This window comes from Lactuca virosa, chromosome 7 (genome assembly GCF_052849685.1).
Source record: "Lactuca virosa cultivar CGN04683 chromosome 7, Lactuca_virosa_CGN04683_v6, whole genome shotgun sequence".
NCBI lineage: Eukaryota > Viridiplantae > Streptophyta > Magnoliopsida > Asterales > Asteraceae > Lactuca > Lactuca virosa.
Genome location: NC_136432.1, coordinates 60,564,739 through 60,579,640, shown reverse-complemented (window position 1 = coordinate 60,579,640; position 14,902 = coordinate 60,564,739).

Below are 14,902 nucleotides of genomic sequence, written 5' to 3'. Positions count from 1 at the left end.
ATTTACGATTAGATTAGATTTATCGTTATTTAACAAAAGTATTACATAATTTAAAACACTTTAGTAACAAGTTAAAATATGATTACTTGATTAGTTAAAAAGTTACTTATCACCATGAAAACATTTTTTAGACTTTAATAAAATATCATAAATATCACAAGTATTTAGTTAAAAAGTTATTTATCACCACGAAAATATTTTTTAGACTTTAATAAAATGATCATAACTATCACAAGTAAATACAATTTATGATTTACAAACAAATATTTATGATAAATTTTGGTCGCTACAAAATAATGTTTGCTAATGATTCGTGGGTTAATTTTTCTCTCATGAGTAGTAATGTTTTGTTTTAGGGGTTCAGAGATTCTACGTTTTGCATTGAGATTTTAGCATCCTTCGAATTATTAGTCATTCGTTGTGATCTCAATTCAATTGTGTTTCCATACAACAACACATGAGTATGTTGTTTTCAAGTCAATACGATGTTCCACCTCATCGGAGGCAAACGTAAAAGAAGACAAACATTAAAATTATAATAATTTCTGAACAAAAATGGCGAAAATATATTTCTATAAATGATGCAAAAGAATGGCCAACAAGCACTAATGTTGGTTAATCCATCATTCGTATTTTGTAGTTAAAGAGTGGTTAAGCAACAACTAACTAGAAGATATAACATTTTCAATATCACCTCAAAAACAATTTGGAAGTGCCTTATTCCTTCATGGTATCATATATATATATATATATATATATATATATATATATATATATATATATATATATATAATTTATTTTGTTCTCTCGCAGGTGCATTATTAGTTAGTTATTTACCAAATATCACGCTTGTAAGTTGTTGGTTTGTTTTGTTTATGTACAGTTCGTTCACTAATTCAATATTATTATTGAGTATATCCATTATTGCATATTCTCATAAGATAATTTGTTGAAAAAATATATTGTTTGTTAACGTCTTATAATATTCTCACCTAACGTATATATTGGAATTAAATGTATATAATGTTTGTATTTATTGAAAATTAATTTGGATTAAGTTGTGTAGGCTTTTGTGGATTTTCATTAATTTTCCTTAGCTCTTTCTACTATAAATTGAGTGTTTGTGTAACACCCTATTCAAGGTATTTTACATTTTGACCATTGGTATAAAAATAGTTTGCAAAATTGGTCCCTAAGGGTGTTAAATGAAAAATGGGGAAGGCGTGCGTACGTTGGGGTACGTGGTCAGGGGACAAACCCTAACTATTTAGAGATATTTGACCCTTTGTTTATGTGTGTGTTCTAGTGGGTGTTTGGTGAACCTTGAAGAAAAAGAAGCTTGGTGAAGGAGCATTGATCAAGTTGGAGCTTGAAGATCCAGAGTCTACTCTCATTTCTCAGCTTCATTGACATATAAAGTCTTGACCTTGATTGTTTTAAGCTTAGATCTAGACCTAGTGAAGTTTTGAGCATATTTTGGTCCCATGTTTGAGTTCTAGTGGGGATTTGTCACTCCAGAAGTTATGAGTTGCTCTTATTGATGTTTCTAAGGTCTCTAGCTCATAAAGTTTGCATCTTGATGGTTGAAGATCAACCATGCATAAATAAATGCTCATTTTAGTGAAAGTAGGATGCTAAATCTAGGGTTTGAGTCTATTTGAGCCATGTAAAGGCATCAAGTTGGTAACTTTATGGTTAAGACATCCCCCAAGGTTTGGATCTAAAAAATGGATGTTTGATCTTAAAGCATTAAGTGCTTAATGAAGACTTGGCCATCTGGGGCATACTCTAGCGTACGATGCGCGTATGCGACTGAAGCCCCGTAAGTCCCTTGGTCACGAGTTATACGTTGGGCGTACCCAGCTAGTACGTTAAGCGTACTCGTCAGGGACCATTTGGATTTTTTGGTTTTGGGCCACTTCTTGACTATAGGGTTTTGGGCATTTGTTGGGTCACTAGTCTTTATGAGTTGGGCCATTGTTAGGCCTTGGGACTTCATGGATTTGGGCCCATATTGGGCCATGGGTGTCTTTTGGGGATTTGGGCCATTTTTGGGTTTTGAGTGTCATTGATCATGGAATAAGGTGTGCTTGTATGAGTACGCTGGGCGTACTCCTATGGTACGTTGGGCGTACTCTGGCCAAGCCAAACCCTAATTATTGAGGGTTTGAGCACTATATATTCATCTTTATGGCTCAAGACCCCTTCCCATCCTCAGCCTCCATCTGGAAAATCGGTCCTTAGCCGACCCTAATCCTCTCAAGTGTATTTTTGAGCTTTTGTGTATCTTTTGGTGTCCTTGAAGGAATAAGTTAGAAGAGAAGATCATCATTGAAGAGTGGAACACCTTGGATCAAGGATCCTACCATCTTTTTGATGGTTTTATACAAACAATCCTATGTGTGCATGCAACCCTAGTATAGATCTATGTTTTCACTATTAGTCATACAACATTATGAACACAAAAGGAAACCTAGCATGCTCCTAGTAAGGAAGAATGAATTACATACCTCTTGTTGTTATATTGTAATAACAACTTGTTTCTTGAATCTTCTTATCTTTGAAAGCAAGTACCACAAGTGTAGTACCTCTAATGGCTCACAAACACCAAGGGCAATTGAAGAAGCAAGAGAGAGAGAGAGAGAGAGAGAGGAGGTAAAATTCGGCTCTAGGAACTCTAGGGATCAAGTGGCCGAATTTCTTATGCCAAGGATCCTTTATATAGGTGTAGGAATTAGGGTTTCAGTCTTTATCCTTATCTGGTTGCTTAGCCACCAAGCAGCCCAAGGATAACTCTAGAAGCCCTATATTTGGACAAATTCTAAGGCCTTTAACCCCTTGAATTCGTCCACCCTATCCCATAGGGTTTCCTTGCCCAACTTTGTAACTATCACATAATTACAGTTCAGTCCCCCTAGTTCAATTAACTTCTTTTAATCACAAAATTAATTCTTAATTAATTCTTGACCAATGTTAATTAAACAAATATGATTTCTCTCTTAATATATTATTCTTATAATATATTAATAAACCATAATAACCTCTTTCTCTATTATTTCTCCAGTCAAGTTGCTTTGGTGAAGCCAACCCAAAAGGACCATGTACTACCGGGTCAAGTACTTACCAAATATGGTTACGGGCTTAGACACTAATCCAACAGTCTCCCACTTGGATAAGTCTAGTAACCATAAATGCAAGTAGAACCCGATTAGCAATCGTAGCTCTCAAAGACGCTGTCGAACTCTGATCTTATCAGTAACATGTCCTTTAGATAAAGGAATCGTACAGTCCTCCGTTCTAGATATCGTGCAGACAAATACATGGAACATAGTCATACTTATTGTCCAACAGTTTGTTTCTCGATCTCATATTTGTTTGACATAGAACTTAATTGAACACATCAATTCAGTCCTGACCGGGCCCGACACATAAGTCAAACCAAACCATCGAGGGGCCCTGATATCGCTTTTACCCTCTTAGGATAAAAGGAACAGATAAACTTCGACTTATATGCATTTACTATTCATTAATTAAATCATACACAACAATGCGTTTTATAACATCAAGTTACTGATGCGTTTACGCATTATCAATGCATAACCAATTAGCAAACAATAAACCATATATCTAGGTTTTAAGACCATATGATATTATCGTCTTGCGATCACTCGTGATAAATTCCATGAAGTGATTCCAGCAAGCGTGAGTTTATTCTAATGCTCAAAACTTGTTCATAAGCACTCATGAACGTTGTAGCAAACTTTTGTTATGTCTAATACACTTTAGACAATCCACACACCAATTCATGACAATCTTCATTCATACCTACTTCCAACATATGAACGACTGTGGACCGTTTGAATAAATTTATTATTCAGGAAGTCAAAACATGCAAAATGAAACAATAGGTAAACAATTAACATAAGACAATAACTTTACTAATAAATAATACTCATTTATTTAATCATCAAATGTCAATTACATTTATCTATTACACGTTTCTAAACTATCTAATCCAAACTAATATCGTCCTTCAGCCCAATGCTCCTAGCGTGCTGCAAGTGCTTAACCCTACTCAGTCCCTTCGTAAGCGAATCTGTTGGGTTATCTTCCGACGATACCCTCCTTACTGCGAGGAGTCCTTCTTCTACCAGATGTCGAATAAAGTGATATTTTCTGTCGATATGCCGAGATCTACCATGATCCCTCGGTTCCTTGGTCAAGGCAACCGCTCTTTCGTTATCACAGAAAATTTCCATAGGCTCCTGTATGGTTGGCACTACTCCAAGGTCTCCAATGAAATTCTTCAGCCATATTGCCTCTTTTCACGCTTCGCTCGCTACAATGTACTCTGATTCGCACGTTGAATCAGCTACGGTGTCTTGCTTGGAATTTTTCCAAGTCATTGCTCCTCCATTAAGGGTAAAGACCCAGCCCGACTGCGAATGGTATTTGTCCCAGTCGGTCTGAAAATTGGCGTCACTATACCCTCGCACCCTTAAGTCATCACTCCCACCGAGGACTATAAACCATTCCTTGGTCCTCCGAAGGTACTTAAGAATATTCTTGACTGCGGTCCAATGTGCTTTGCCAGGGTTCCCTTGATATCTGCTGACCATGCTTAAAGCGAAGGCCATATCAGGGCGAGTACAAGTCATAGCATACATGATCGAGCCAACTGCGGAAGCATAAGGTACTCGGCTCATCTCTGCTATCTCGACTTTGGTACTCAGACTTTGAGTCTTACTCAATTTGGCATTACTTTGGATTGGTAACTCCCATTTCTTGGAATTCTCCATACTAAAGCGTTTTAGTACCTTGTCCAAGTAAGTATTCTGACTAAGTCCTATTAGTCTCTTATTTCTGTTTCTCACTATCCTTATTCCCAAAATATAGACAGCTTCTTCGAGGTCCTTCATAGCAAAGCACTTCCCAAGCCAGGATTTAACTTCCTTCAGGGTTGGGATGTCGTTTCCTATGAGTAGTATGTCATCGACATACAATACGAGAAAAATTACTATACTCCCACTGGTTTTGACATATACACATGATTCATCCTCGCTTCGCAGAAAGCCAAACTCTTTGACCTTCTCATCAAAACAAAGATTCCATATGCGAGACGCTTGCTTAAGTCCATAAATGGACTTCTCAAGATTACACACTCTGTTGGAATGCTTCGCATTGACAAAACCCTATGGATGAGCCATGTAAACATTCTCAGCCAACTTCCCATTAAGGAAAGCGGTTTTGACATCCATTTTCCATATTTAATAATCATGAAATGCAGCAATGGCCAACATCACCCTGATAGACTTTATCTTCGCAACTGGTGAAAAGGTTTCATCATAGTCAACTCCAGGAGTTTGAGTGGAGCCCTTCGCAACCAATTGGGCCTTATAGGTGTGTACATTCCCATACATGTCGGTCTTATTCTTAAAGATCCACTTGCACCCGACCGTCTTACGACCTGGTACATTGTCAACCAAATTCCAAACTTGGTTGTCATACATGGATTGAATCTCGCTGTCTATAGCCTCTATCCATTTCACAGACTCCTGGCCTGCCATGGTTTCCTTATAGCAGTTAGGTTCGTCCAGATTCACTAGTGTACTATCACTAATGAACGTATCACCCTCACTTGTTATATGAAAACCATACAACACGGGCGGAACACTAACTCTACTGGAACGTCTAAGAGGTAAGGACTCGTCAATCGGTTCAACCGGAGTTTCCTCCTCCGGTTGAGCGCCAGTGTTAGAGGTTCCTTCATCGCTCTACTCTTGAATCTCTTCAAGATCGATTTTGTCTCCCACTGTCCCCTTGGCTTATGAGTTCTCGCTCTCGGAAAACCCCTCTCCTCGCAACGAAGACAACATTGTCACTCGGTCTATAAAAGATATATCCAAAGGAATTTTGCGGGTAGCCGATGAAAATACATCGCTCACTACGAGGTTCGAGCTTGTCGTGAGTCTCTCGTCTTACGAAAGCCTCGCAACCCCAAACCTTGATATGTGCCAACGAGGGAGCTTTCCCTGTCCACATCTCATGAGGTGTTTTGGCAACCTTCTTCGTAGGGACTAAGTTAAGGATATGGGCGGCAGTCTCTAAGGCATACCCCCAAAATGAGATAGGTAGTGAAGCACGACTCATCATGGAACGAACCATGTCTAGCAGGGTTCGATTACATAACACATCATTTCCTAAATTGTCTACAACCATCACAGTTTCATATATTCCATTACAAGGCAATGCTTCAAAATATAAAACACTATTAAGATAAGCATAAATAGAACCCTTTTCATCATCAAATGAATATCTAAATCCTTGTCTCTATAAACCATGAAATAAAATGATGTTTCTTGCCATATCTGGCGAATAGCAACAATTATTTAAATCTAAACCTAATCCATTACTAAGCACTAAGGAATATACTCCAATCTTGGTGACAGGCGACGATCTTCTGTTTCCCATGATTAGGTTTATCCTTCCACGCTCCACATCCCTATTTCTTCTTAGTCCCTCCAAATCAGAACATATGTGAAAACCACATCCTGTATCAAGAACCCAAGAAATAGCATGCGATGAATTATTAGATTTAATAGTGTAAATACCTGCGAAGGACAGCTTGATCTTCCCATCCTTGACAGCTTGCAGATATTCTGGGCGGCTTCTTTTCCAATGCCCTATCTTGTGGCAGTGGTGACACTCTGCCTCCTTAGGGTTAGAGTTGGGTTTAACAGAACCAACTTTGGTTCCACTAGAAGAGGTTCCATCTTGGGACTTTCCCTTGTTGTGGCTCTTTGAGGGAGCCTTCCTCTTCTTACCCTTCCCTTGCCCTATTGCCAAGACAGGGGCAGCAGCGGGAGTTGGAGTTGATGCAACATATTTGTCCTTGAGGTTGCTCTCAGCAGTTCTCAATAAGCCCTGAAGCTTGCTCAGAGAGACCTCCTCCTTGTTCATGTGGTAGGTCATGCGGAACTGGCTATAGCAGGAAGACAAGGAATGAAGGATGATATCAATTTCCAGCTCTTCATCAAAGTTCACATTCAACTTTAGCAGGCGATCGATATATCTCTGCGTCTTTTGCACATGAGCTGTAAGGGACTCTCCATTACCCATTTTGGTAGTGATCATCGAAGTGATGATCTCGTACCTTTCTTGCCTAGCGCTCTGGTGGTACCGGTCCAGCAGATCTTGATGCATCTCATAGGGGTACATGTCCTCATAGGACTTCTGGAGTTCTGCAGTCATAGTCGCCAGCATGATGCAATGGACTTTCGTGGCATCACGCTCGTGGGCCCCAAAGGCCGCGATCTCTTCAGCAGAGGCAGTGTTGATGTCAATCTCCTTCAGCTTCTCATCGAGGACATACTCTTTGTCCTCGTAACGAGTGACCATTCGAATGTTGCGGATCCAATCATTGAAATTGGTCCCATCAAAGATCACTCTCCCACACAAGTTCATGAGTGAGAACGAGCCAGAGGAAGTTGAACCAGAAGCGTTGTTGTTGACGTTCGACATCTGAAAAGAACAAAGTTCAAAGTTTGATTAGAAATGAATCCCCAATTAAACACCCAAATGAGAAATTAGGGCTAGGATCCAACAACATTATTTACAAATTAGAAGAGGGATGACGTAATCTAACAAGTAAATAATTTTAAGGTAAGTGAATGACGATTCACTAATTCTCCATCATGAAAAACGAAAAAGAGATTAAGTTTTAAATGTATTGAAAACTCCTAGATCTTTTGAGATTCATTGAACTTTTCAATGGCATGTTTAAATCTCGATATGCCCCTCTAGTTTGTGACTGGGATGCCGAGGATCACAAAGTGGGTGTGAATAACCATGTAAATGTACATGGTGCCCTCATTGTTACAGTCACCTATTCGATGTGCCGGTTAGCCACGCACGCTCCGTTGAACTATGACAAACATTAAGTCACCCTTTTCCACCTTTTCTTAGAGCCCAATTAGTGTGCCGGTTAACCACACACGCTCCACTAACGTCTTAGCAAGGGTACGAAGTGTAATTTCATGGAATTGCATCAATTCACTTTTTCCTAAAGTAACTAAGATTGAGAATTGTTTGAAAAACATTTAGTTACATTTATAATTCATTATACTTTTAATAAGGAAAGCTTTGCCCTATCCTATCCGTTCGGCTAACGGCCCTCCACCAATCAAGGAAGCGGTGGGTGAGAGCGGACACCCATTAAACGGTCATTTTATAGGCCATAACCTTATACCCCCTTATAGATTGGCTTCGTGAATGAGGCATACTAACGGTAAGACTAGCTTAATCTGATACATATATATAATTATTAATCTTATAATATTATAATAGTATAAGGTGTATTTTAAAATTTTCAAAATACTAGGGTTTTAATCATATTTAAAATTTTCGAAAATTATAACCTTTTAATTTTAAAATCTTAAATATTAAAACTTTGATTTAATAATTATCCCAAAATTAAACAATTAATTTAAATTATTAAATCTTGAAGGATTATCTTATTAAATTAAACAATTAATTTAACCTAATCCCTTAAATCCCCTAAAATCGAAAATATGGATGGGATAATTCAAAAATCTTTAATTACCATATTTAAACAATTAAGGGATAATTACAATATATGATATTATCCAAATCCCTAAACTTTAGGGATCTTATCTTGGGGAGGATGCAAATTTCGAAACCCTAGGGTTGGATAACCCTAAAATTCGAAATCTTGGAGGCTAAGGAAAAAGGGTTTGGGAAACCCTATCAAATTTCGAAATCTAGGGTTTATGAACCCTAATTTCGAAAATCATGTCTTTAGATTTATTGGCTATAAACCATAATATGTCAGATTCATACTTTTGTATGAAACTAATTGAAAACAAAAACATGTCTCTGATACCACTGATGAGTTTTATGCAAACAATCCTATTTGTGCATGCAACCCTAGTATGGATCTATGTTTTCACTATTAGTCATATAACATTATGAACACAAAAGGAAACCTAGCATGCTCCTAGTAATTTCGAAAATCATAAGGAAGAAAGAATTACATACCTCTTGTTGTTATATTGTAATAACAACTTGTTTCTTGAATCTTCTTATATTTGAAAGCAAGCACCACAAGTGTAGTACCTCTAATGGCTCACAAACACCAAGGGCAATTGAAGAAGCAAGAGAGAGAGAGAAAGAGAGAGAGAGAGAGAGAGAGAGAGAGGAGAGGTAAAATTCGGCTCTAGGAACTCTAGGGATCAAGTGGCTGAATTTCTTATGCCAAGGGTCCTTTATATAGGTGTAGGAATTAGGGTTTCAGTCCTTATCCTTATCTGGTTGCTTAGCCACCAAGCAGCCCAAGGATAATTCTCGAAGTCCTATATTTGGAGAAATTCTAAGGCCTTTAACCCCTTGAATTCGTCTACCCTATCCCATAGGGTTTTCCTTGCCCAACTTTGTAACTATCACATAATTACAGTTCAGTCCCCCTAGTTCAATTAACTTCTTTTAATCACAAAATTAATTCTTAATTAATTCTTGACCAATGTTAATTAAACAAATATGATTTCTCTCTTAATATATTATTCTTATAATATATTAATAAACCATAATAACCTCTTTCTCTATTATTTTTCTCCAGTCAAGTTGCTTTGGTGAAGGCAACCCAAAAGGACCATGCACAACCGGGTCAAGTACTTACCAAATATGGTTATGGGCTCAGACACTAATCCAAAACTTTTGACACCATTTGGAGGTATAAAGTTCTGAACTTGATGTTTATTTCACTTAGATCTTGTTAGTCTTAGATTTGTGGTTATTTTGGTCCCATGAGCTTGGTATTATGACTATGAGGTACTCTAATCCTTTTGAGTTGTCCTTTCAGACGTTCAGGAGTGTCTTTAAGCATAAAAATGTGAGCTTGGATGTGATATTTAGCCCATGCATGTGTTAGAGGGTCTTATTGGGTTAAGAACATAGGGTTTTGGGCAATAAGCATTTTATAGCAATGCAAAGTCATAAAGTTGGAAACTTTATGACTTAGGACATCATTTTAGGCTTGGATATGAGTTTTGGGCGGAAGAGATTAATGGAATAAGCTCTTAAAGGAGTTTTGGGACTAGGCAACGTATGATGGGCGTACCTGGAGGTACGTTGCACGTACGCGGTCAACGCCACGCTTTTTGGTCAACATCAGAGTACGTTAGGCGTACTCTAGTATTACGTCGGGCATAACCCGCTGTGAAGACTTTTTGACTTTTGGACCTTTAACCGTTGATCTTGACTTTGTCCAGGGTTGACCAAGTTTGACTTAATGGAATTTCGGGTATTTTGAGCTATAGTTAAACCTTGGACCCTATCTTTTGAATAGGTGATCTGTAGAGTCGGTATTCGAAGCAGTGTATTGTTCAGCTATTCGTCAGACTGCGAGGTGAGTTATCCTCACTGTAATTACGGGTCGAAGGCACCAAGGCCGACCCATTGGATTGATATCCTAGTTAGTGCATGTTGTTATGCTGTTGTGATCCGTATGATTATCTGTATTTTCCGGCTTTGTGTTCATGTTTGTTTAATGCATATGTCGACATTTTGGTTTGGGTTGAGGCGGTCTTGCTTTGTGTTGTAGGCCAAGACACCCGGGGACGACCATATAGGTTGTAGGCCCTGCGAGGTGGTCCAGTCAGGCCGATGTCCATAGAGCGTTTCATTAAGGTTGTAGGCCCTGCGAGGCTGTCCAGTAAGGCCGGATGCTTGTGGAGCGATCCAGATAGGTTGTAGGCCATACGAGGCGGTTCAGTCAGGTTGGCTGCTCATGTTTGTGTGCTTTCTTGTTTTGTGGTGTGTTGGTACATTGAGGGAACTCACCAAGTGTTGGCTTACAATTTTAGTATTGTTTTAGGTACTTCAGAGGACCGTGACAAGGCGAAGGCGTGAACGTACACATCCTTGATTTTATGATTAACTAGGAGAATGCCCGCGCGTTGCGCAGAAACACCTATATAGTTGAAATCTTTACAAATATATGTTTTTTTTATAAATATAACAATAACGTTGTTGTTAAATTTGATATAATAATTCGTATACTGAATTAATAAAATATATTGTGTAACACCCATAAAATTCAAGCCAATTTAAAACTTTTTAAAACATTTAAAACCATTATGTTATTACAGTTTACTTTTAAAATAATTGAAACATCAGAGTATCCCCAGAATCAATAATGAAAATGTAAGGAGGTGCACGATCACGCCTTTGCCTTCCCGCGATCATCCGAAAACCTGAAACAATAATCGATAAATGTAAGCTCGAAGGCTAAGTGAGTTACCCCCAAAATACCAACTCCATACAGATATAAACATATAAGCAAACAACATGCATAATGAGCCATCAGTCTGACTGGACCGAATCCCGGTCCTCAGTCTATCTGGACAGCTCTCCGAGCCCTCGGCACGTCTGGACCGCCCTCATCGGGGCCTTCAGCCTATCCGGACCGCTCGTTGGGCCTTCAACCTGACTAGATTTTCCCGGCCCGGGCCTGCAGTCTATCCGTTCTGCCCAGGGTGTCTTGGCCTACTGCACACAGCAGGACCTGCCTCAACCCTTTCCCCAAACCAATAAACATGTGCACATAAATATCATACGCTAGCATGCAATAACAGATAGTTATACAGATCTAACCGATCTCTACCATAGAAACCATCCTACAACTAGGATATCAATCAAACAGATTACTAGCATAGCAACCATCCTAAACTAGGATGTAATCTAACATAACAACCATCCTAAAACCAGGATGAAATCTAACATAACAACCACCTAAACCAGGATGTAATCTAACATAGCAACCATCCTAAACCAGGATGAAATCTAACATAGTAACCATCCTAAACCAGGATGTAATCTAACATATCAACCATGCTAAATCAGGAAGTAAATCATAAAGGGTCGGCCTTGGTGCCGTAGACCTTGTTGATATAGTGAGGGGAACTCACATGGCACTGCTGAAGTCCCGCAGATAAAACTCCAGCTGCTGGTTGACAGATTCCCAAACTGTCAACATCAAACAATACCCAATTAATAATTGGGTTCCAATACCCAATACCAACTCACACTCGAAAAGCCCAAAAGTCAAGTAATGGGCCAAAGCCCAATATATGGCCCAATTTTCCAAATTGGGTCCAGACCTCTACATGGTCTTTCTTTAAATCCCATCCAATTATTCTAGTCCAACTCTTTGTATTCCCATGGCCCAATATCACATAATCATAAAGGCCCAAATATGGCCCATCTATGGCCCAATTTTCCAAATTGGGCCCAAGACTCTCACATGGGCCTTATCCTAAAACCCATACAATTATTTAGTCCATTTACTTATTCTTGGAAAGCCCATTAATAGTCCAATCACCAAAGCCCACTAAAAAGGCCCAATTCAAGGCCCAAGTGAAATTAGGGTTTTCCACCTGAAATGACGATTAGGGTTAAGTGTTTCTTACTTAACCCAATTAAGGGCTTAATCCATTAAGGACTTAATCCATTAAGTCCATTACTGCCTTAGGTTAATTTACCAATGATAATAATTTAATATTTTAAGTTTAATAATTAATTCAAGTGCGGGTCTTGATATTTCGTAAAATTAGGGTTTTATGCAATTAGGGTTTTCCAAACCCTAATTAGGGTTTCCAACCCAATACTAGCACATTAGTCACATGGTTGGGCTTTTACGTCCATTAGGGCTTCCTTGGTCACATTAAGGTTTCATTGGGCCCATTCTGTCCAAACACCCCAAACGAATCAATACGCAAGTTAGGCACACCGCCACCAAACACGGCGGCTGGTGGCGGCAGCCACCACCTCATTGTGGTGGTTACAAGTTTTCTATTGATTATTCCGGCATGATTACAATTACAAAGCCATCCAAAACACACACACACATTAATAAAATAACACACACACACAGCCACCATTGTGGTGGCCGGTGGTGGTTCATGATGGCAGCCACCATGGCTGGCGGCCATGGTGGTCCCTTTACACTTTCGGCCAACAGTAACAAGCCTAAAAACGAATAGCAACAACAACACTCGATGAAATACGCCAAACGAATGTAGCCACCCACCTGGTGGCGTGAAGTGGTCGGAGGTCATCAGCCAAGGCGAAGTAGCCGCATGGCGGCGGCGGCGGATCCCCACAGCAGCGATGAAGAAAGTAAACGGAGGGTTGTGAAATCGGCGGAGAGGGACTAACGGCTGCTGGACGTGTTTGACTAGCCTCCCCACGACCACAGGGTTGAACTCGGACACTCGCTTCGCCGGTGATGAGAACAGCAGCGGCGCAATCGACGACGTCAATGAAACAGTGGAAGGATCCAACCATTCGTGGCCCACACGTCGGTGTCCGACTTCCACTCAGTCTTCGGCGTTCACAGCTTCCACGGTAGTAGGAGCTTCAGCAGCAATAGCATGAAAGACGACGCCCTGCCTTAGACGATACCCTTAGCCACAGCAGGAACGACGAAGGCGGATACAATCCGGTGGTCCTCGTCGGCAGCTTCGCTCTTGACGGCAATGGCACGACGGCTGTTTGCGACTCGACGGAAAGGGGGGGGTTAGTAGCACCGGAGGCCGGAGGAATAAGGGGTGGTGGCGGCTGGAGGGAGGTGAATTGAAGTTGGCGGCTGCAAAACCCGATTAGGGTTAGGGTTTAGTGGGTGACGGGTTTATATACCCTGATCCCATAAACTTCATTCCATAATAACACTTCTGGTCCCTCCCTATCCTTATTCTTTCAATTTAAGTCCCAAAATTACCATTTGGCCCTTGACTCCATAATCCTTTTCAATATAAGTCCAAAAATTCCAAAACAACCCCTACTCTAAAAATATTCTCAATTAAGATCCATAAATTACCATTTCTACCCTGGCTTCAAGAATCATTCTCAGAATAAGTCCGATATTTACGCTTTAACCTTCGGAAATCAAAAGTATACCATTTGGCACCCCGAAACCAACACCCCGCTAATTAATATTTGATTTTGGACAATAATAACATAATATCAAATAATAATAAAATTACTTCTCGGGGTTCCAGGTTTATCATTAATTATTCTATTTTAAACGGGATGTTACAACTCTCCCCACTTAAATTTGATTTCGTCCTCGAAATCGTTTCTTATCATTCCTTACACGCCCGACACATTGAACTACATGTCCACAACTACAAGCATACCCCAGCCCTTCCAAGGCAACCGTACCCAACCATTGCAGGGTCCTGAAACCTAATGATAAACAAATTCCTTGCACTTATCACCCAACTGGCTACTCAACTTCTGATAATTTGGGGCTCCTACTACAAGGCAGTCACAGACCAAATTTCCCTTGCAGTACACTTATACTTAACAGGAAACACGTCCGAAATATCGGATTCCTGCCCGGTTGTTGAACCAACGAGCGATCCTATAGTCGCTCCACGCGATTCCCGAAGGAAACTCGACTATCAATGACTGCCCTAGCTATATCGCCACTCATGGCTCCATCAATCCTTCCGGTCCGTCCGATTATAATAGCCTGACATCCTGTCGTCATCGAAGCACATACGAAAAGTGAACGCTACCAGCATACTGTAGTCTTACATCATGTCCGGTCCCCAACGACCTACCGTTTCATGATTCCAATAATGTTGTGGTCTACCCACAGTCTTGCGAACTGGCCTACCCCGGCCTAATCGTCTGAAACAATTCGTGAATGCTACGGGTCCTCCCATAGTCTCACAACACTTCCCTCACCATCTGACCGCTTGTGAATGCTACGCCTACCCCCGTAATCTTACAACACTTCCCATACTATCCGATCGCTTGATCTAACGGATTACATATAGAGTCTTCAGCCTGACTGGACCGCCTCTCCGGGCCTTCAGCC